This window comes from Dipodomys merriami, unplaced genomic scaffold (assembly GCF_024711535.1).
Source record: "Dipodomys merriami isolate MVZ:Mamm:240054 unplaced genomic scaffold, mDipMer1.0.p SCAF_21, whole genome shotgun sequence".
NCBI classification, from domain to species: domain Eukaryota; kingdom Metazoa; phylum Chordata; class Mammalia; order Rodentia; family Heteromyidae; genus Dipodomys; species Dipodomys merriami.
This window is the reverse complement of record NW_027203493.1, coordinates 30,115,749-30,139,000: the sequence shown is the minus strand read 5'-3', so window position 1 is coordinate 30,139,000 and position 23,252 is coordinate 30,115,749. Positions and strand designations below refer to the sequence as shown.

At 34.2% G+C, this 23,252-nt stretch overlaps 1 protein-coding gene across 14 annotated transcripts in view; it reads right to left on the bottom strand.

The window, feature by feature from the left end:
* Sox6 (SRY-box transcription factor 6) overlaps window positions 1-23,252 on the bottom strand; it is a 605,718-nt gene that overhangs the window by 361,105 nt on the left and 221,361 nt on the right. Inside the window, exon 1 of one of the 14 annotated variants that reach the window (XM_070032832.1) lies at window positions 11,035-11,277. The exons of the other annotated variants lie outside the window; for them this stretch is intronic. The gene's annotated coding sequence lies outside the window, so the exon portion shown is untranslated. Of the gene's footprint in view, window positions 1-11,034; window positions 11,278-23,252 lie in introns of those variants that run through there. 14 annotated transcript variants of the gene reach the window in all.

Sequence of the window (23,252 nt, the reverse complement as noted above, 5' to 3'; positions counted from 1 at the left end):
TAGCCTAAAATATTTAATACATAACAAGAATGACCCTATCTTAATATGATTTCCCTGGAAAAAGTGTCAGGACTTGCAGACAAAGTCCCTCCAAAATAAATGTTTCCAAAATATAATTGAATGGCTCAAAGACTTGCCTGATGGGGAGAGATTCTACCTCCTTCTAGCTGAAGGAGAACTTTCTTGAGCTGTACTTAGAAAGTGGTTACGCTCTGCCCTGAAAAGTCTCTGTTAGGTAAGTGTCAGACACGAAGGAAGAGTGCTAAACTGAAGGCAAAAACTGTTCCAGTTCTGTCACTAACAAGTTGTTTACATATCTTCTCTGGATTTATTTTACCCATCTACTACCCTGATTACTTCACAAGGTAATCAGTTAGAACAGATGGGCCATAACATAAACTCAAAAAGTATAAACCATCACATAACTGCAAAGTACTGAAATTAGTTCTTAGTACTTTACACAAAATTACCATGTATCCCAGAGTATCTTGTAGATTCAGTTAGAAAAGGTCAGAAACCGTATGACATAGCAAGAATATAAAAACTTCATAGTCAGATAATTCTAGAAATAAATCCAGCCTCTGCAACCTTGGAAAGTTATTTGGATCCTTTAAACTTCACTTTCCTTTTCTGTACAGTTGAAATAGTGCAACAATAGCATCCTTATGAAGAATAAGTAAAAAAAAAAAAAGTAAGATCAATAGATAGATAGATAGATAGATAGATAGATAGATAGATAGATAGATAGATAAAATTGTCCCCATCATAAATAGATTTCCTCTTCTAGAATATGAGGGTTTTATTTTGAATTCCTACCAAGAAGAGTAGGAACATCTATAAGATAAAACAGTAACAATAAAACAACATTCCTCATCAACATAGTACAATAAAAAATTTAGATGCTAATTAACCAGCATATTAGCAGTCAGGGCAAAGTTTGCAAATCAGCTTTGATGGGTATTTTCTCAGTCACTCAGCCAAATAGTGTTCATATCTCAAATCCAGTGCTCTGAGGCTTTCTACATGACTGTAGAATGTTTTATTGTTGCCTGCATTTGACATCTGCAAAAATGCCAAATATGTAGAAATTTCAGTCACTAGGTTACATGCTCATCTAGCAATATATTATGCTGTTTGGTGTCATGTTGATATCCTATTGATGATGTTCATGACTTTTATGCCTTGATTTTGTTCTTTGCTTTCAATAAAAAAAAAAAAAGTAAAAAGCCCTTAGACTAATGAATTCAGACTCTTTTTCAGACACAGTGCTGCTTCTCTTCCATGAGACCAGGAGAAGGATATATTTCTGGTTGCAGACATATGTGGCACAGACATGAGATCACAGCTTTAAGCTTCATATGAGAACATAACAGTCTACTCGTTGTTTACACTTTAACCCAAAGGGCAGCTGGAAATCACAATCAACCATATGCAGTACCAAACAAGTGGTCATGACTTTGTTAATAAAGCCAAGCATTAACGAATAAGATTCTGGAAATGATACAGTGAGAGGCAGGACTCTCTTACCCTAGGCTGCTCTAAGTACTAGGCATAGGGCCCAGGCTATTGTTGAAAATGTCCTTTGGGATTAGACTATTCTCTTTGCCAGAATTCATTTGCCATCTTTCCGATTTCCCAGTTCTCCCATACAATGTTTAATCAGCTGCTAAGGACTGGTTAGAAAGGAATCCCTATTATTCTTAACTCCTGACATCCTGAAAAAGGAGGAAATTATAAAATTATCCACATACAACTGAATCAAATCACACATAAAGAAATTCTTTTTCACTGTAAGAATAAACTAAGGTAGAAAAAGAAGCAAAGGACCTCAACTTAATCTTTCAAAGTCCATACAGGTATAGGTAATGTTATACTCAGTTTACAAACAAGAAACTGATACTGAAAAAGAATATTGCCAGCAAATTGCAAAACTCAGGTTTATACCAGATCTAAAGATCATGCTTTTAACAATGGCTGTTATAGAAAACAAATTCCCTGTGACCTATACAATTACTATCTTTCTGAATTAAGCTATATATAGATTTAAATATACTATTCAAAAGGAATCACTATTTAACACTAAAATATTTATAGTAAGCAGTAGTGTTACAATTTATAACTTTGCAATCTTGTTTGTTCTTTTGTTCTCGAGTCTTAGGGATTCAACCCAGAACCTTCACATGGTATGTATGAGCTCTACCTCTGAGCTATATTCTCAGTCTTGGTATTTTCATTTCTTTTTGGTCCTAACACAGTATCAGTTTGCAACCCAACACAAAAATCACAGAATAAGTGTATACAGTAGCATAAAACCATCAAAACACCTATAAGCCTGTGTCAAAGTGAATGAGCCTTACTGAGCTAGCAGAAATTTAAATATTTAGTAACTCTTATAAAGATGTCTCTTTATATAGAAATTTCGGTCATCAGATTTTTGCTAGTATAAATAGTTCATCCATACTGATGTTTATTCAAGTGTAATAGAAAGGAAACCTGAATCTAATTCCTCAGGCTTAGGTCTAAGGTATAGCTTAGAATTTGCTGAAGCACATTTTACACCTATGTGTTGTTTTGGGTTTTGATTGATTTAGTTTCTGAAACAGAAAAGGGAAATTTCTTATTTGAAGTACGGTACCGTTAATTATCATTCACAACCTAACTATACCTTCATCTTCTGTTAGTCCCAAGAAAATAAGAGCAAAGGAAAGCACAATGTACTCACTCTCTTAACTATACTAGATTTATGATAGACTAGAAGAAACTATTTCTATTCAGGTATCTAATGATGATACTGGTGTCTCAAGCCATTCACAAAGTTTTGACATAGAATGTAGCCATAGTTTCTCTCTTGGGGCTTGAAGGAAAGCACTGATACTCAAACCACAGACAATAATTTGTACCCATAGTTTGAAGCTAAAGAAAGCACTATGAAGTAAGATATGTCTCAGATAACTCTTTTAGCAAGTATAAATATCCTTAGACTATAACTCTTAATGCCAATCCGTAGATAAGATACATCACAGAATAAAATGAACAAAATCTAGAAACTTATGCATACAAATTGTGAGTGAGAAGATCATAGTGGCAAAGTTATTATCTAGCATACTCAGGAAATACATATACACAAACATAAACTATGCGCATTTCATAAAAGTTACTTTCTTAGAAAGTATTAATCTAAAACTGTTATTTCATTTTCTATTAGTTAAAATAATTCTTCAACTGACTAAAACTTTTATTATGTTTCACAAATGATAGCAGACATAAGAATAAGAGTACATTAGATAATTATTCTAAACAAGTCTCTAGTCAATTTTTTCTCAATATCAAGATATATAAAAAGTTTAAATTAAATAATCACGATATGGGTTTTCTGTAAATGATGCTTAAAAACAGGTATCTACAATTTTTTATAAACACAAAATGTAATTTTACACTAGATTAGAAATTAACTTGCGATAAGTAAAAAATAGTCTTAAAAGAAAATATAGAGGAAATTTTATGACCTTAAATCTGTAATTACTTCTTCAATATGACACAAAAGCACAAACAACTAAAGAAAAACATGGATAAACTAAACTTTTCAAAATAAAATCTTTTGTGCATCAAAGGATGTTATCAAGAGAATGTAAATCCTTTGATAGAATGAGAGAAAATGTGCAACTCCTATCACAGATAAAGATTAATATCTGAATCTACAGAGAACCACAATTAAACAGCCACAGAAAATGAACCAGTTCAACAATAAACAAAGGGCCTACATAGGTATTTTTCCAAATATAGTATGCAGATAGCAATAAATATGAAAAAATATTCAAAGTACTTTTCATTAGGCAAATACAGATCAAAACAATGAGATACCACCTCATAACCATAGGATGGCTATTATCAAAAGGGAAATATTTCCCTCCTAAAGCTAACTCCATTACTTTATTCAAGTATGCTCAAATTCCATCTTTCCAGAGTTCTACCATTATAATCATATTTTAAATTATTTCTGTGCATTATCAATCCCTTTATGTTACTTTATACTTCTGTTTATCTATAGCACTTATAAACTTTTTACTTCTCATGCTTAATGTTGTGTTTCCCTACATTATCAAACTCAGTAAGAACTGGACATATATTTTGCTGATATATTTTAGCTGCAAGAATCATGTTCACTCGTATGTGATAGGTGCCTAATAAATTTGCTATATGAATAAATTAATCAATTCTTCAGCAGAAAGGAATTACAAGTTTTTATAAATTAAATCATTCATTAATCAGGTATTTTCTTCAACAAATATTGTTTTCTATTTACATTAATAACCAAAATACTCTGGATTCAACTATAAAGTATTCCACTAAATACTTCAATGGAATGAATTCTCAAACTTTTATTCATATCTTAACATTCATAATACGTATGTCAGTTATTATTGTCTCAACTCCTATATCACCATCCATCTCTCTCCTGTGATGCTAGGATACTATATTTTCCAGGCTTTCTTGACAACTGGAGTCCTGTTAGACTATGCCAGTGAGAGTGATGGGAAGAGAGGAGAGAGTTCCTTTTCCTAGCTCCTATCATCATTCCTGCAGCAGCATAGCCATACCATTTTACATCCACTAGACTGATGGCTCCTTTCAGCACCCTCAATACCAGCTGCCAAAGCCCTTCAGAGGTACTAGCACCAGCTGGCCAAGATACTCTCAGTGATTAGAGCATAAGCCATGCCAACGCTGTCCAGAGTGATCTTAGTGTAAATTACACAACACAACACTCCCTCACCAAAAATCTGAGCCCTAATCAAAAGCTTTCTAAAACTCTAGTTTCTTCCATTATATTTTCGAAGCCTTATTGCTATAGTTGTTCCATATAGTTATTAATACCTGGATTGCTATAACTTCATTTTTTGCTTCTAATGTCTATGTAATAAATTCCCTCAAATTTGATCCATTCAAATTACTTGTTTTTTCTAACTGGACATGGCTGTAGTGGTTCCAGCTGAACAACAGTTTGACAAGAGAATAAATTTGTATTTCCATAACTCAGGATTGAATATAATTTATATTTTATATTATCATAAGGAAAAAGCTCTTTAGAATAGAACTAATAATTCATTGAGACCCAGAAGTTTGGTTGGTTCATGTTCTGCATCCACAAACAAACTATAGATTAAAAATGTAGTTAGATCTACCTCGGTTGCATCTGTACTGAACATAATAGATGTTTCTTTTGTCATTTTCCATGCAAACAAAACAGAATATCAACTATTTGTATGGCATTTCCATTGTATTAGATATTCAAAGTAAACTTGAGATGATTTAAAATATACAGGAGGATATACATATGTTATAAGCAAATACAATTTTACATAAGAAAAGCTCATCTGCACATTTTGGTATTTATAGGGATCTTGGAACCAATCCCCAACAGATACTGAGGGACTACTGGGCTGTGTTCCTATTCTTAGACTCTTATAGACTTATAAATATTATCTCTAACCCCTCCACTTTAATGCTTACTCCACATTTCCTTGTGGAAATGTAGTTATTAAATTAAATTACACCTGAAGTTGAACATGTTTGAAATTCAGTCCACAATTTTCCTTTTAAAATCTATTCAAGTCTTTCCCGAGTTGCTCAATGGCAAGTCCATCCTTGGCTGCTAATCCCAGAATCCTAGTCTCTCTCTCTCTCTGCTCTCTCTCTCTGCTCTCTCTCTCTGCTCTCTCTCTCTGCTCTCTCTCTCTCTCTCTCTCTCTCTCTCTCTCTCTCTCTCTCTCTCTTCTTTCTCTCTCTCTCCCCCTTCTCTCTCTCTTTCTCTCTCTCTCCCTCCCACTGTCTTCCCTTCCCTCCTTCCCTGCCTCTCTCCCTTTTTCCCTCCATCTTCTTCCTCTTTCCTTCCCTCTCTTTCTCTCTCCCTCTCTCCTTTTCTGTCTGTCCCACCCTCCTTCTTTCCCTCCTTCCCTCTAGTTCAACCTTTTAGAAAGTCCTGTTAGTTCTTCAGCCAACATTTAATGACTCCAAACTACCAAAGCTTCTCACTTAGTGTAATAGCCTTTCCACTTTGATTATTGTAATAGCCTTTCACCCTTTCCATTCTTTCACATACTTTGCACAAGTTATTCCTAGCAACAACTAAAGTGATCAGTTTAAAATATAGGTCACTCACATCCTGCTTTGTTCAAAATATTCGAATCGCTCTCAACAAACTATAGTAAAAGTCAAAATCCTTACAATGACCTACTATTTTCTATTTAACCTAGTCCTTGTTATTTTCAGACTTTGGATCCTATTGTTTTCTCCTTTTTATCTTCTAGACTCTCTGGTCTTTTAACTGTTCTTTGAACATGCCAGGCACATTTCTACCTCAGAACCTTTCCAAGGGCTGCTTCCTTACCTAAAATACTTTTCCCCCAGCTGTCTGAATGCTTCCCTTTCTCTGTTATTTCAAGTCTTTGGGGAAAAAAATTATCTCATTGAGATCTTCTCTGATCATCCTAGCCCACAACTACATTCAACAGACCTATCACAGATCAATTTAAATCCCCAACAATTGTTTAAAATGGGTAAAACCGACTGTACATTCCAAATGTTAGAACTTTAACACTAATGTAATCCTGACATGAACAAAAGGAAGGAAGAAAAGAGAAAGGAAGGGAAAGGATCAAGAGACGTAAAAGAGAAAAAAGACAAAACAGAAAAAAAAAAAAACAAAAAAGAGGAGGGACTATTAAGAGATGTTATTCTTCAGGAAAAATAAAATATCACAATGCAATCTATAAATAAATTTTCATTTTTCAAAGTCAAATGGTTACATAGTTATTGAGGATATTTGTTTAGGCTTTGTAAAATATATTAATAATAACTATACCATACAGGGATGATAAATCAAAGGATTGCAGTCCAGGCTGACCAAGGTATAAATTTGAGATCATATCACAAAAATGACTAGCAAAAAGAGCTAGGGATATGACTCAGGTGCTAGAGTACCTGGCTGGGGAACACAGACCCCGAGTTCAAATCCAAGTACTGCCAAACAATTTTTCAAAATAAATAAATGACATAATAATATGTTTGTGGGAAAAACACTTCCAAATGACTGGAACCAGGGAGAAGCAAGAACCTGGAACAGAAAGGCAGCCTGAGCAATAGAACAAGACCTCACCTGGGGGGGGCGGGGAACTGGGAAAAGTCAGCACCATATAAAGAGTTCTTACAAATCAATAATAATTGATGGACCATTAAACTAAGAGAATAATGTACATTATTTTGTGCTGGGACAGTTTATATATTATATATACATAATTTGTAAATTTTTAATGAAAACTCTTTTGATGCTAAAGAGCTCAGTATTATATATTTATATATGTACATGTATACATACATACACACATATATAGCATATGTGTATATATGTTGCAGATATGTGCATGTATATATGTATGTAGATGTTCATATCTCTATATATATTTATATGATATAGATATTTATACATATAACTTTGTTCATTCACTGATTCATGACTCTTGCAGTAATGCATTGACATAAGTAATATTTTAATCCCCACTTTACAAATAAGGAAACTAAGTGATGAAGTAAACATCACTAATAGGATTTATAGAGTAGTGATCACAAAGCCAAGATCAAACCCTAACATTGACAATTTGACTTTAAGATCTGTACCCTCTCTCAGACAATATGAATAAGAAATGCATTTTTAAAGAAATGAAGTCATACAAATGAACAAATATTCCTTTTCACTACAAATCAAATAAATACAATAATGCTAAAAATAAGATAAATGTGATATTAGCAGTGGTTAAAAATGAAAATAACAAATGTTAGTACATATGTGGCAGAATGTTTAAGTGCTCTCATACATTACTGCTAAGAGTAACTGGATGAACTTTTTAGAGAGCATCAACTATGCTTTTAAAAAGAACAACAAACAACTTATTTCTAATAATGTAAACTAAAGCATTAGTCTTAAGTGTGCAGAAACAGAGATGTAACACTGCTGTAACATTGGTACTAATAATGGAAAGCTAGAAAAACTAACTGTAGATAGTCAACTAAACTATGAAGCTCCTGCAAATAGTTATGCAATTGTTAAAATAATGTACAAAAACAAATAACATTATGAAATTGTAAATGATGTACTAGTTAAATAAAATAGCAGAATATAAAACACTTGCACTATCTGTAATCCCATTTTTCCTTTGTTGCTGCTGTTAGTTTGTTCTCATGCTGTCTTAGGGCTTGAACACAGAGCCTAGGTGCTGTCCTTGAGCTTTTGTGCTCAAGGCCAGTACTTTATCACTCAGCGACAGCTTTGCTTCTGGTTTCTTTGGTGGTTAATTGAAGCATCTTATGGACCCTCCTGACTGGTCTGGCTTCAAACTTCTATCTTCAGATTTCAGCCTCCTGAGTAGCTAGGATTACAGGCATGAGCCATTAGCAGTTGGCATAGAAGTACACATAATCTTCTTAATGGTTGTATCTGGACAAGGGAATGGAAATTTTTCTTTTTCTTATTTTAGATGCACTGTCAAATTTATAGTATGCAATATCTGTTGCTTTTGTAGTAATCAATGTATTCTAGTTTTTTTAACAAGTTTTTGTTTTGAAAATACTGTAGAGAGGGGTTACAATCACATGAGCAAGGTAATGAGTACATTTCTTATCAAGCATTGTTGACTCCTCCTTTGTTTTTCCCTCCCACCTCCACAACTACCTTTCTGCCCCCCCAACCTCCACCCCCGCCTAAATTGTAAAGTTCATTTCTCAACATAGCATCTTGTACATTTCATTGTTGCAATGGGTCAACCTAAGATAGGTAAGAAAATAACATTTATTAATGTGCAAGAATGGTAATGATACATTGACCTTCTAAAAGTTCCTTGTACCTGTACTTGCCAATTTTCTACTCCTTGTTGATAATTTTAGGCTCATGGATACTTTTATTAAGAAAATTAACAAATATATGAATTAAAAGAGCCAGGACTGGATCAGCTATAATATTTTCAATATAATTCTGTGACCTAAGGATAAAGTTGTATGAATTTTAAAAAGTAAACAAAGCATTCTAATACCTGTAGGTATTGAAAGTATGCTTTTTAAAACCCTTTTTCTTTTCCTCTATAGTTTATTATTTTTATTCATGGTAAAACAGTATGTTCTACTTGTCTTTTAAAAAATCTCCAACAGCATATTGGTATATTTTGAGGCGCTTCTAAAAGTCACTAACATAATTTGTTTTTAAATTTTTCCAATAACCACAATTATTTTTTATTAGAAACAAAAAGAAACAAGAAAGTTTATACTTTCCCTTTTTTTAAACCCATACTAACAACTGTTTAACAAACTCATAATTATGGCTTAAAGACAAAAACAATAGCATACTAACTTCTGATTAACACAACAGATCTTTTAGTGGTAATTTTTCTTTAAAAAAATCAAATCTTATAAATGCATTTATATATATATATATATATATATATATAAACTCTATCAAGCTGCAATTGATGCTTAAAAGAATTCAAACATCTTAATCTGTTTCCACTATAAGTAGATATAATAGACTACTGAAAAATGGTAACACAAATGACCAAAAAATACACCAACATTGGTCATCAATATAGAAAGGAAAAAAGTAAGGATTGTTAAAAGCCCTGGCCCTGATTCCTAAACATGTGATCCTGAGCCAATCAGTCAATATTTAGATTCTTTGACTTCAAACTTAAAGTATATTTTTAAAAATTAGACTCTCCAGCTTTAAAATAGTAGTAAACTTTATTTTTTAAGATGCAAGAAATTTCATTTGACAAAGCTAATATAAGTAGGAATGTCTTCTAAATTAATATTTATGTAACCACAGATAAACATAGTAATGTCATGAAACCAAACATTTTTTAATGAAGAGAAAAACAAGAGAGAAAAGAGCTAACATCTTTGATACTGAAGAGCTCAGGAAAAACAGTAATCTTTTGGTATTAAATAAAAACTGGGACAAATTTTTTTGAATTTTGGCTGCTAGCCCTTAGCCTCACTAATCACCTCAGAGCAATTCTCCACATGGAGAAACTGATACAGCATCAACAAATTCTTTATCAAAATCAACACTTTGTAACACTGAAGAAATTAAAAATGTTATAATCTATAAATGGCCTAGCCAGGCTGTTCTGTTAAAACTTTATCCCTATTGGACACCGTTTAAAAACATGTTGAAAAGAAGTTTCCCTTTATCTGTGCTTAGAGTTTTAAAATCATATATATATATATATATATATATATATATATATATATATATATATATATATATATATAGTGTGTGTGTGTGATATATATATGAGAATATATATATTCTCCCTTTTCTAGAAAGTTTATTGCTCCTTTAATATTTCATATTATATTTATATATACTCTTCATGGGAATATCCCACAGTGAGAAACATACTTGCAACTATTTTATTTCTCAGTTCCAATTTCCAGTCCCCACATCAAATGCACAGACTTTCCATCACCTTAAAATACCACCTTCTCTCCACACACCCACTACCAACGCACAAACACACCATACAGACATATATATATAGGCACACACAGAGGCATACACACATACTTACACAGACATAAAAATTCTTTAAATAAATATTTGCACATAAAATCACCTAAAGGTGACACTAAGTTTATACATTAACTTGACAAATAATAAATGTTAATCAAAATGTGGTAATGTTTTTTCCTAAGTCAACAGTATTAATCAAAATTATAAGCCAATGGTATAGTACTTCTAAGTCTCACAGATAATCATTATAAAAGAAAAAAAAAACTCTTAGAAAGCAAAAGTCTTTGCTTATCCATTTATTTCATTTTTTCCTTTACTTATTACAGCTTCTCTGGAGATCCAAGGGCTATTCCCCTCCTAACTATCATCAAAACACCCAGAGAACATCATTGTCACAGAATCATATCTACTCATAAATAGTAACCTGTCTGGAACCTGTACACACAAAGAAAATATAAATATTTGTAAACAAATACCTCTACTTCAGGAATAAACTTTTCTTTGTCTTCTGGTGGACACTGTTTCTTCATTGAAAGCATCTATTGCTGTCATTATTTCTAATTGAAATCGTCCTCTACCTCCACACCCTTCCACGAAGGAGACATTTCTTTTATCTTTGTCTTGCACATGCACACCACAGCAAGGGAGGGGAAAGTAAATTGCTATTTGCCACTGTCTTTCAATAATAAAACAGCAATGGACAAGGGATGCTCACTACTGTATACCAATGCATATTCAGCACTCAAGTCAGCTGTTGAACAGAAAGGCATGGCTACCCAATTTGCCTGGTGTAGCTTTCACATTTTCAAAAGGCAAAGAAAATCTCACAACATGGACAAGTTACTATATTTGATATTTCACTTGAAACTTGTGTTCCTTCTGAATAAAATACCTCAATTTTAGATTTTCCTTTCCTTAGGTCCAAGAAATAGACCTAAATTGAAGTTACAAAGATCAATGTGAAGTTGCTGTCACTTTAGAATAGATCTCAAGGAATGAAAGAACAAAAACTGGAAGATGTTATTGGTGATCTGTGAAATAAAAAAATAAAATACGTTGAAATAGGCAAAGACTTTTGCTTTTATTTTTGTTTTTTTTAATGTAATGTGTGAAGTTACTTCTTTTTTCTTTCACTTTTTTTCCTTTGGTTTATCCCCTGTTGTCACTGTTTTTATTTGTTTGTTTTACTTTAATTTTATTGTCATGATGATGTACAAGGGGGTTACATTACATACATAAGGTAATGATTATATTTCTTGTTGAACTTGTTACCCATGCCCTCATTTTTCTCCCACTTTCCTTCCCTCCCATTCCCCCTAAATTTGTACATTCATTTCCAAAATATTGTCTTGTGAGTACAGCTGTTGCTTGGTTCACCCTTTGTCATTGTCTTACCATTTTGTTGTCCCTAATTCAGATAAAGGGGTGTGTGTGTGTGTGTGTGTGTGTGTGTGTGTGTGTGTGTGTGTGTGTGTGTGTGTGTGTGTGTGTGTGTGTGTGTGTGTGTGTGTGTGTGTGAAAACAGGGGATAAACCATAGGGGGGGAAAACACAAAAGAAAAAGAAATCACATAGTACATTAAAAACAGCAACAACTAAGTAAAACCTCTTGTTTCCATGTCTTGGAGTTCATTTCACGTAGCATCATCTTATATGGTCACATGTACTATCTATTGATCTATTCTGCTCATCTTCTCGGACTATCCTAGACATATTAGAACTCAAAAAATTAAGTCCCCCAAAAACAAATCCTCAAAGAAACAACTCCCCAAATAATAAGTGGGCTAAAGACTTAGAGATTTCTCTGAAGAGGAAATAAGAATGGCTAATAGACACATGAAGAAATTCTCAACATCTCTGGCCATAAATAAATGCAAATCAAAACAACATTGAGATTGCATCTCACTCCAGCTAGAATGGTCATTATCAAGAATCTAATCACAACAGATACTGGAGGGGATGTGGCCAAAATGGAACAGTACTATACTTGATGGTAGTGTAAACTTGTTCAGCCACTCTGGAAAGCAGTAAATAGGGATACAGGTATACCCATTGCAACAATGAGATGTACAAGTCGTTATGTAGAAAACGAACTTTACAACTTTGGTGGGGTGGGGAGGGAGAGCGGGGAGGATTGGGTGGGGGGGCAGGGGGAGGATGGGAAGGGATGGGAAGGAGAAACAAAGGAGGAGGTTACAATGTTTGATAAGAAATGTACTCATTATCTTGCCCACGTAATTGTAACCCCTCTGTACAGTATTTTCACAATAAAAAAAATTTATCTATTAAAAAAAAAGACTAAACATAGAGCTTCCCTATGACCAAGAAATCCCACTTCTGGGCATTTACCCAAATGACCATAAGCAAGGCCCTACTAAAGTTACCAGCACAACCATGTTCATTGCAGTATTATTTACCATAGATAAGATATGTAACCAACCCAGATGCCCCTCAGTAAATAAATGGATCCAGAATATGTGGCATATATACAGATAAAGAATGTGTTGTATATATACACAATAGAATTCTATGCTTCCATGGAAGCATTCTTTTTTTTTCCATTTTTTTAATTGTGAAAATACTGTACAGAGGGGTTACAATTACATGGGGAAGATAATGAGTACATTTCTTATCAAGCATTGTAGCTTCCTCCTTTTTTTCCTCTTCCCATCCTTTCCCATCCTCCCCCCACCACTCCCCACCCAATCCATGGAAGCATTCTTTTTTTTTTGGGGGGGGGGGAGAGGTCCAGTCGTGGGGCCTGAACTCTGGGCCTGGGTGCTGTCCCTCAGCTCTTCAGCTCAAGGCTAACGCTCTACCACTTGAGCCACAGCGCCACTTCCAGCTTTTTTCTTTTTGCTTATGTGGTGCTAAGGAATCAAACCCAGGGCCTCAGGCATGCAAGGCAAGCACTTTACCACTGAGCCACCTTCCCAGCCCATGGAAGCATTCTTAAGGAAATAGAAAGACTTTGAAAAAATCATATTAAGTGAAGTAAGTCAGACCCAAAGAAACATAACAGTTCCATAATTTCCCTCATCTGTTTTTGATTTTGGTACCCTGTGTCTTCTATATACATTTATCTGATTTGGGGAAGGGAAGGGGAATCATAAAAGAGTGAGCAAAGGACAAAGGGTGAACCAATGCAACAGACTTTTGCTTTTATAAAACTGAAATCTTCACAGAACTGAGTTTAAAAAAAATTTAAAATTCAAATTGAAAAATAAATTAATAATAAAACTCAAATAATAATAGCTAAATCACTTATTGCACAACAAACTTTATTTTAATATTTTACAAGCATTGATTCATTTAATCTAAAAAATAACACTCAAAAAGAAATAGGTGCTATTATGGAGGTTTTGTTGTCACTTTCCCCATTTGACATATGAGAAATGAGGCCAACAGAAACTGAGTTGTCCCAGGCTGTTCTAGTAATGACAGAGTCAGAATCTGAACCAAAACTAACTTTAAAAACCAGCTCTGGACCACCACTAATGTCTTCACTTATAAATGAGACTCTTTGTTCCTTGAAATTGCATTTCATATATAATTACAAATATACATTGAGATTAAAATCTGTTTTCCTGTGGAATATAGCTATGGACATTAAGACCACTACAGTCAGCTGGGCACTGGTGGCCTGTAATCCTAGCTACTCAGGAGGCTGAGATCTGAATCTTGTGGTTCAAAGCCAACTCTAGCAAGGAAAGTTCATGAGATTCTTATCTCCAATTAATCACAGAAAATGCCAGAAATGGTGCTGTAGTTCAAGTGGTAGAGTGCTAGCCTTGAGCAAAAGAGCTTAGGGACAATGTTCAGACCCAGGGTTCAAGACCCAGGACCAGAAAAAAAAAAAAAAAGACCACTGGTATTTTGACTATTAACATTTTTAGAAATCCATAAAAATGTATCCTCTGATATTAAAATGTTGCAAAGAATGTACTGATGATTCTGAGAGTCATAAAAAAGAGGCTTATTTAAGAACAATCTGAACCTTGGTTAAATTTTTGGGGTTACTTCTTTTAGGATTAACTTGGCCTAAATATTGAGACATTTAGATCCTGCCACACTTCTAACACTATATTTCTACATAGATTCCTTCTACAGTAATATCCCCTCAATAGATCAGTGCGACAAGAATCAGAAAAGAAACAAAAAGACCTGTCTCATACATTAAAGCCTATTTATTTTCTTAAGAGAGAAGTCCTGGTCTCAGAATCTATTTACTCTTAACTTAAACATAACTGTTCCACTTTTGCTTATTTGAGGAGAGCATCTGGTTCAAATTCTGCTTCTATCATTTACCAGTCATATCTTGGGCAAGCTATTCAACTTTAGTGATTCTTTTTAATTTGTACATGTTTCATTAATAAAACCTATAGACACATATAAGGTTCTCAGCACAGTGCCTAGCATATACTGAGCGCTCAATAATGCTTTTCTGCAATCCTAAAGAAAATAATTCAATGACTGAAAATTATGTAAATGCATATATACATATATAGTAATATACAACAAAAACAAAACAATATATAACAAAAAAAGAGTTTCAACGTTGATATTTTCACTTCATTTTTATCTAATTTAAAACATTACAGTCAAGTAGAAGTAATAGCCTATAGGAGTACTGGAGTAAGATTGATCTTGCTAAGGTCAAAAAGTTAATTATTTAAAAAAATGAAGTTTGGAAACAAAAACAAAGACAAGAGTCATAACAATTCAAAGCACTTCAGTTTGTGGGCTAATCAATGATGAAATAAGTAGATTTAACAGACAACTCAAGGAAGAGCTTAGGAATTGGATGTTCATAGTTATAACTCTTGACCTATCAAGACAAACTGGTAAGAAATTAAACTGGAAAAATCAGAAGATAAAACTGTATGTGATAGCCAGGCACAGGTGGCTCACGCCTGTAATCCTAGCTACTCAGGAGGCTGAGATCTGAGGATCACGTTCAAAGCCAGCCTGGACAGGAAAGTCCATGAGACTCTTATCTCCAATAAACCATTCAGAAAACCAGAAGTGGCACTGTGGCTCAAGTGGTAGAGCGCTAGCCTTGAGCTGAAGAGCTGAGGGACAGCGCCTAGGCCCAGAGTTAAAGCCACATGACCAACAAACAAAAACAAAAAAAAAAAACTGTATGTGAAGTAACATCAAGTATACATACACTACACTAAAATTTTGACAAGGGCTTTGTCTAATAATAAATAATTATAGGTAGTTTATTATCTTCTTTATTCTATAGTTTTCTTTTTTATATTTTTTAATTTTTTTCCTGCCCCCCCACCCAATCCTCCCCGCTCCCCCTCCCCCACACAAACCAAGTTGTAAAGTTCGTTTTCGACATAACGACTTGTACATCTCATTGTTGCAATGGGTCCACCTGTATCCCTATTTAAACAATTTGTTTTTCCCCTTCAAATACAGTGGATTCTATAGTTTTCAAATAAACTGTTTAAATAATCTGAATGCATAGCTAAATTGTAAAAAATAATAGTAATTCTTTAAAAGGACATCTAGAAATCTAAGAAATACATAAATGTACAATAGAGAGATTAACTCATTGTTTTTCAAATAGCCCTTTTAAAAATAGCTTGTATGGCTCCAAGAACAGATTTATAAAATGAAATGTGAAAAATTAATTGTTGCACAGTAAATTCATTTGAAATACATGTTAAAACTGCTCATGTTAGAGATCCTATTTTAAAAGCAGTGAATATCAACAGAAAGCTTATAGCATGAACTACATATGATTATATCTATCTTGCTTGCAATAATTCTGACATACCCTCATCCTCAGAGTAAAAAAAAAATATTTAAACAACTCTGGGGAAAGGGTGAAATAAACTGCTAAAATGGACAAAATTTTCAAAAGCATGTTTATAAATGAAATGTATCTTCTTACATTTTACGATAGAAATTAAATGCTTCAGGCAAATTTAGCTATTACCATGTAACCACCATAATGCATAAATGAAAAATAAAAGAAATGAATGACAGTTCAGAAAGCAAGCTAAAAATATCAGAAACAAACATATAGAAAAAATTTTGTCTTACTGATCTGTGTGTATATCTCTTTAGAATTGTCCAACTGAGTATCAAGTACAATTAGCAGACACAGTGCTGGAGAACAAGACGGCAAATCTCAGAGGACAATTGTCATTAAAAAATAGAACATGTACCATATCCCAGAAATATAAATCATTTTCCTATTTCTTCATTTATTATAGCACTAACTTTAAAAGAGTAAAGAACAAAAGAATAAAAAGGCACATATTACTAATACATTTTAAACTCTCAATTATTTAAATATTGATATTAGTAACAGCAATATTGTAGTGCTGATACAAATTTGAGATGGAGTAAAGGAAACATAGTGATAGGATTTATCTATGGCAGAAGTAGGACTAGAATGTTTGCTCCCATTTCCAATTGATATTCAACTTAACCAATTGTAATTTCCCCTAAAACCTGACATCAACTTGGCCTGTCACTTTAGCTGATTCAACTATAGTTACTTCATTTCTTTTCTTTCTTTTTTTTCTGGTTCTTGTTGTCAGGGGTTAAAAGTAATGGGCATTACTTTCTAATAACAGGTTCATCTATATTCTGCAATAACAGAGTAAATCTAAGTCATTCTTGTAAGTTGTTTTCTGAGGTGCATTTTATCCTTAAAAAAACAAACAAAAATGATCTTTAAGTGTGCTTTTCTCAGAGCAGTGTCATTATTTTCATCTTATCTTCATCACTTAAAAGAGAAACTTTTCAGTAACAAAAAATAAATTAAAACAAATACCTTTCTTTTACTATTATGTTTAGGAAACTATTTTAATCTACTTTAAATTGCATATACACAAGTCTTAGAAATGCAAACTCCTCTGATCACAAGAGACCCTGGGTTTTAAGGATGCTTAAAGGAAAGAAGGGCATAATAAATAAATTCCTTGTTCAGATTCATATTTTGCTCTTTTGAATTAATTAATGCCATGGAAATCCCAGGCAACTGCTATTTCATTTGTGACTGAATTGAGTCCAAAGGAGAAAAATATGTAAAACATTATTTAATTAAAACTTTGCACGGTTTTTTTCCCTCTCTCACTTCCTCTCCTACTAGCTAACACTAATTCAAACTAAGAGGAGAGTTTCATGTTATTTTACTGTTGAATTGCCTGAAGCCACTTTCTTATGTTCAGAGATCTGTGCTATCTGCAGTCATATTGTTCTTTGCATCAAACCCTTGAGTATGGTTCTCAAAGCTTCTGGCCTTACTTCAAAGCCATATTCAGGAAAATTTAAAACTCATAGAAAGTCAGCACATATTGGTATGCATAAGGCTCTTGAGGAATACTTCTGGAGGTTGTTTCCTCCCCCACCCCCAAACATGTAATTTTGCATTCAATTTGGGAAGTAGGACAATATAAATTGAAGAAGTTCACTAAGCATTACTAAACATTAGTAATTTCACTTCAATGCAGAAAAACACTGATTTCATTTCCTTGATTCTAAGTTTAGAACTCTTGCTTTAAAAAACTTTGTTATTGCTGGGCACTGGTGGCTCACACCTGTAATCCTAGCTACTCAGGTGACTGAGATTTAAGGATTGTGGTTCATAGCCAACAGGCAGGAAAGTCCACCAGACTCTTATCTCCAATAAACCACTCAGAAAACCAGAAGTGGCTCTGTAGCTCAAGTGGTAGAGCGCTAGCCTTGAGCTGAAGAGCTGAGGGACAGCGCCCAGGCCCAGAGTTCAAGCCCCACAACTGACAAAAACAAAAACAAAGAAAAAAAAAAAACCTGTTATTGCCAAGCGTTGGTGGCACACAACAGCAATCCTAGCTACTCAGGAGGCTGAGATCTGAGGATCACAGTTCAAAGCCAGCCTGGGCAGTAAAGTCCAAGACACTCTTATCTCCAATTAACCACCAGAAAACTGGAAGTGGCACTGTGGCCCAAGTTAAGCTGAAGAGCTGAGGGACAGCTCCCAGGCCCAGAGTTCAAGCCCCACAACCGACAAAAAAACAAAACAACAAAAAAAAAAACCTTTGTTATTTCTCCATAAACTGTAGGAAATGGCTTGAACCCCTTTAATAATTTGATTCCACACCATCTTTCTAATCTTATTTTGGGGCATTTACATATAAACCCATAATGTAAAACTAACTCTTCTTTGTGGATTGTTCTCTAATAATCTTTGCCTATGAAAGATGGTATCTTTCTGTTCCTCTCCCAATTTATAGCCATCATAAACACTACTCCCTCTTCGGTAATCTCTTCACTAAAATACCTCCTGCTCATCTTTTATGTCTCAGATTTAAGGTCACTAATGCAGTGTCACCATCCTTGACTCCAGTAAGCTCTCATTTTTCTTTCATAATATTTATTATCATAAAATCAAATATGTACTTAATATTTTCATCCTCTTTGGATGGTAAACTTCTAAAGAAAGGGCACTTTCATTTTAGTTCACCACTATTGATGGCCTATATACACATGGCACTCAATGATTCAAGAAATTCCCTTATTTTCTGAAAATTGATCATATAAGTTGCAAAGAAATACAAAGAAAGTGAAAAGCATAAAAATACAAAAATGTTCATTAATGAACTAATAACTTCTAAAAATAGTCTTCACTCAAATATCCCTCACTAGTTAACATGTCTCTTACCGATTGGGGTATAGATTTGTATATCAGATAATCACTGCTCAGTAAATTCAATCATGTATGCACACTAAAGTCACAGTTAGAAACTTGTAAAAAATTTATTGATAGCTAGGTCTCATTGGCAAAAGCTGACCTTATTGGTTGAATTATAGACTAAATACAGGGCTACTTTAAAAATGTGCTAAAAATGGAGATGTAGCTCAGTGGCCAAGGGCCTATCTCTCATGCATGAGGCTGTGAGTCTAGCCTTCAGCACTGTTTAAAAAAAACTTTTTTCAGTCAAGATTAATAAGCAAGCTAGCTAACTGCTAGGTAATGTATTGTGCAATATTGAAAACAATATTCAAAGTTAAAATGTTAATAGAGTATAAAATAATATCACAAAATTTACAAGATTTCATGAAATAAAGAAATGGAATGTCAAAAAGATTAAAAAGAAATGCATTGTTGAAGAAAAGCTCAAATCACTGACAAATCAAGGATTGCTGTTAGACCAAATAAAAAGTAAAAAAACAAAATCTGATCAAAATGAAAGCTGACATAGGTTGTTGAAAAGAGAATTTACTGAAATGTAAAAAAGATGAAGCAGTTGGACACCAATGGCTCATGCCTGTAATTCTAGCTACTCAGGAGGCTGAGATCTGAGGATCACAGATCAAAGCCAGCCCAGGCAGGAAAGTCTGTGAGACTCTTATCTCCAATTAAACACTAAAAAACCAAAAGTGATGATGTGGCTCAAATGGTAGAGCTTGAGCTGAAGAGCTGAGGGACTGACAGTGCCCAGGCCCAGAGTTCAAGCCCCACAACCAACAAAAAAAAGAAAAAGAAAAAGAAAGAAAGATGAAGGTAAGTCCTTAGGAAATTTTCTTTGCAAAAATTTTCCTTGTGAAGATGCTATACAATGTCAAACATGACTATGTTATTTTAACACTGGACCTTGAAAAACACTTCTGAAAAGAACAGGAAGAGAAAGCAAATAGGAATAAAACCATTTGTAATAGCTGCAAAGCTATTAAATGCCTATAAATAAATATAATTTAAAAGATGAAAGACCTTTATAATGAAAACCATAAACAACTACAGAAAGACACTGAAAATATGTTCATGATCCATTTCATGAATTATTTGAATTAATATTATGAAAATAGCTGTAGTACCAAAAGCATTCTACAGATTCAGTGCAAATTCAATCAAAATCCTAAAGTCATGTTTCACAGAAATAGAAGATCAATCCTAAAATTAATAGGGAAACATAAATGGACTAAACTGACAAAACAGTAAATAAGAAATAAAAAACATGCTGGAGTGGGGCTGGGAAGATGGCTCAGTGGTAGAGTGCTTGCTTTGCATGACTGAGGCCCTGGGTTCGATTCCTCAGCACCACATAAGCAGAAAGAAAAAAGCCAGAGGTGGTGCTGTGGCTCAAGTGGTAGAGCGCTAGCCTTGAGCTGAAGAGCTGAGGGAGAGCGCCCAGGCCCAGAGTTCAGACCCCATGACACAATACTTGTGTTCAAATAATACTACAGGGTATAGAAACAAAACAACTTGTTATTGGCATAAAAACAGAGATGTAGACCAATGAAGCAGAATAGAAGCTTCAGAAATAAGCCCACACAGATACATGCATCTAATTTTTAAAAATTGAGGGATAGGGGGGAGCTAAAAGCATAAGTTAAAGTAAAATTCTCTTCAATACATACCATTTAAAAAAATGGATGTCCATAGCCATACATAGAAAATTGAAACTGAATTCCTCAACTTACGCAAAAAATTCAATTTGAAATGCATCAAAGATTTTTATATAGGACTTAAAATTTCAAAAGTACTACAGTAAATTGTAGGGAAAACACATGAAACTGTAGGCATATAGAATTATTTTTCAATATGAATCCAGTTGAAAATAATAGAATTACATATTAAAAACTCTAAACAACAAAGAAAACAATTTCCAGAATTGAGACAACCTGCAAAATGATAGCAAAGTTTTGCTAAGGATTTATCTGACAAGATATTAATATACAGAATATACAAAGACCTCAAAAAATTTAAAAACTAAAAGAAATCCAGTAAACAAATAGGAAATGAGTTCAAAAGTTAAAAAGAAGTACAAATGGCCAATAAATACATGCATGAAAAAATGTTTAGTATCTTAGTTATAAAGGAAATGCAAATCAAAAGAGGATTGAGATTGCATCTCACCCCAATTAGAATGGCTTATCATCAAGAAAACACACAAGAACAAATAAAAAATAAATAAAAGGATGGAGCTAGGCATTAGTGGCTCACACCTGTAATCCTAGCTACTCAGGAGGCTAATATCAGGATCGAGGTTCAAAAACATAACAGGCAGAGGAGTCCAAGAGACTATTATCTCCTGTTATCTCTAACAGAAAATAAAAAAATGGAAGTGTCGCCAAAGTGATAGAATGCCAGCCTTGAGTGGAGAGAAAAAAAGAATGGAACTGAATATCATCATGTTAAGTAAAATAAGTAAGACAGATTCAGAAAGACTAATATATATTCTCTCAAATATGTGAAATATAGGGGCTAGAAGTGCGGCTCAAGTGGTAGAATGCCTGACTGTAAATGTGAGGTCCTGAGTTCAATCCCCAGTACTGAGAAACAAAAAAAAGGGGAGGTGGGATGTGAAATCTAGACCCAAAAGAAAAAGAATGACTCAAGTATAAACACAGACTTAGGTGAAAGAAGAGGATGGATATGGTTGAAATTCTTCATATATATACATATATATATATATGTATATATATAATGAAATCCATAGAATTATACCTAAAATGGGGAGATAAGAGTAATAGACGAGGTGAATTTGATCAAAGTTGACTACATGCATATATGGAAATAACACAGTGAAACTTCTATACTGTACAACTGATGTAAATTAATAAAAATAAATAATAAAATGTAATAAATATTCTTGGAAAAGCATACTTCATTCTTCCAAAAATTAAAATATAGAAATCCAAGTGCCAGTGACTTCTGCCTATAGTCCTCACTACTCAGGAAGCTGAAAAGGGGAGGATTTTAGAGGGGCTGTACAGAAAAGTTCACATAATCCTTTCTCAACCCATAGCTGAGAGCGGTGGCATAATGCCAATGCAAGAGAGGCTGTGATTGGTGGGAGCCTGGACAGAAAAATCTGTGAGATGCTATCTCTCCAGAAAAGGGAAGCTGGGTGCAGTGATACACACCTGTGATCCCAGCAAAGGTGAGTAAGTACGTAAATCAAGGTTCATATGCCTGCCCAAGTGGGAAGTGACACCCTATCCTAAAAATAACTACAGACAACGAACATTGGAGGCATAGCCTAACAGTGTTTTGCCAGCCTAGTAAATACGAGGCTCTGAATTCAAATCGCCAGTATGACCAAAAGAAAAGAAAGAAAAAAAAAAAAACATAGAATTACAAAATAAAAGAGGGAAGCAAGGAAAGGAGGGAGGAAGGGAGGGAGGGAGGGAGGGAGGGAGGGAGGGAGGGAGGGAAAAGAAGCAAGGCGCTGGTGGCTCACGCCTGTAATCCTAGCTACTCAGGAGGCTGAGATCTGAGGATCGTGGTTCAAAGCCAGCCCGGGAAACTCTTAATCTCCAATAAACCACCAGAAAACCGGAAGTGGCGCTGTAGCTCAAGTGGTAGAGTGCTGGTCTTGAGCTGAAGAGCTGAGGGATGGCTCTCAGGCCCAGAGTTCAAGCCCCAGGACCGATTAACAAAAAAAAAAAAAAAAGAAGGAAGGAAGGAAGGAAGAAAATAAGGGATGGAGAGAGGGAAGGCTTAAGTAAACCATTTATCTACCTGACATTTTTCTTTAAAAAAAAATCCTACTACATTTATCTAATTTGGTGAGGGGAAGGAGAATAACAAAATACTGAAACAAGGGCACAGGATGACCCATTGCAACAATGAGACCCACAAGACACTATGTTGGAAATTAACTTTACAACTTGGGGGAGAGGGAGTGAAAGAGGTGGGGGAGGGAAGGGATAGTAGGAGAAAAACAAAGGAGGGGGTAACAATG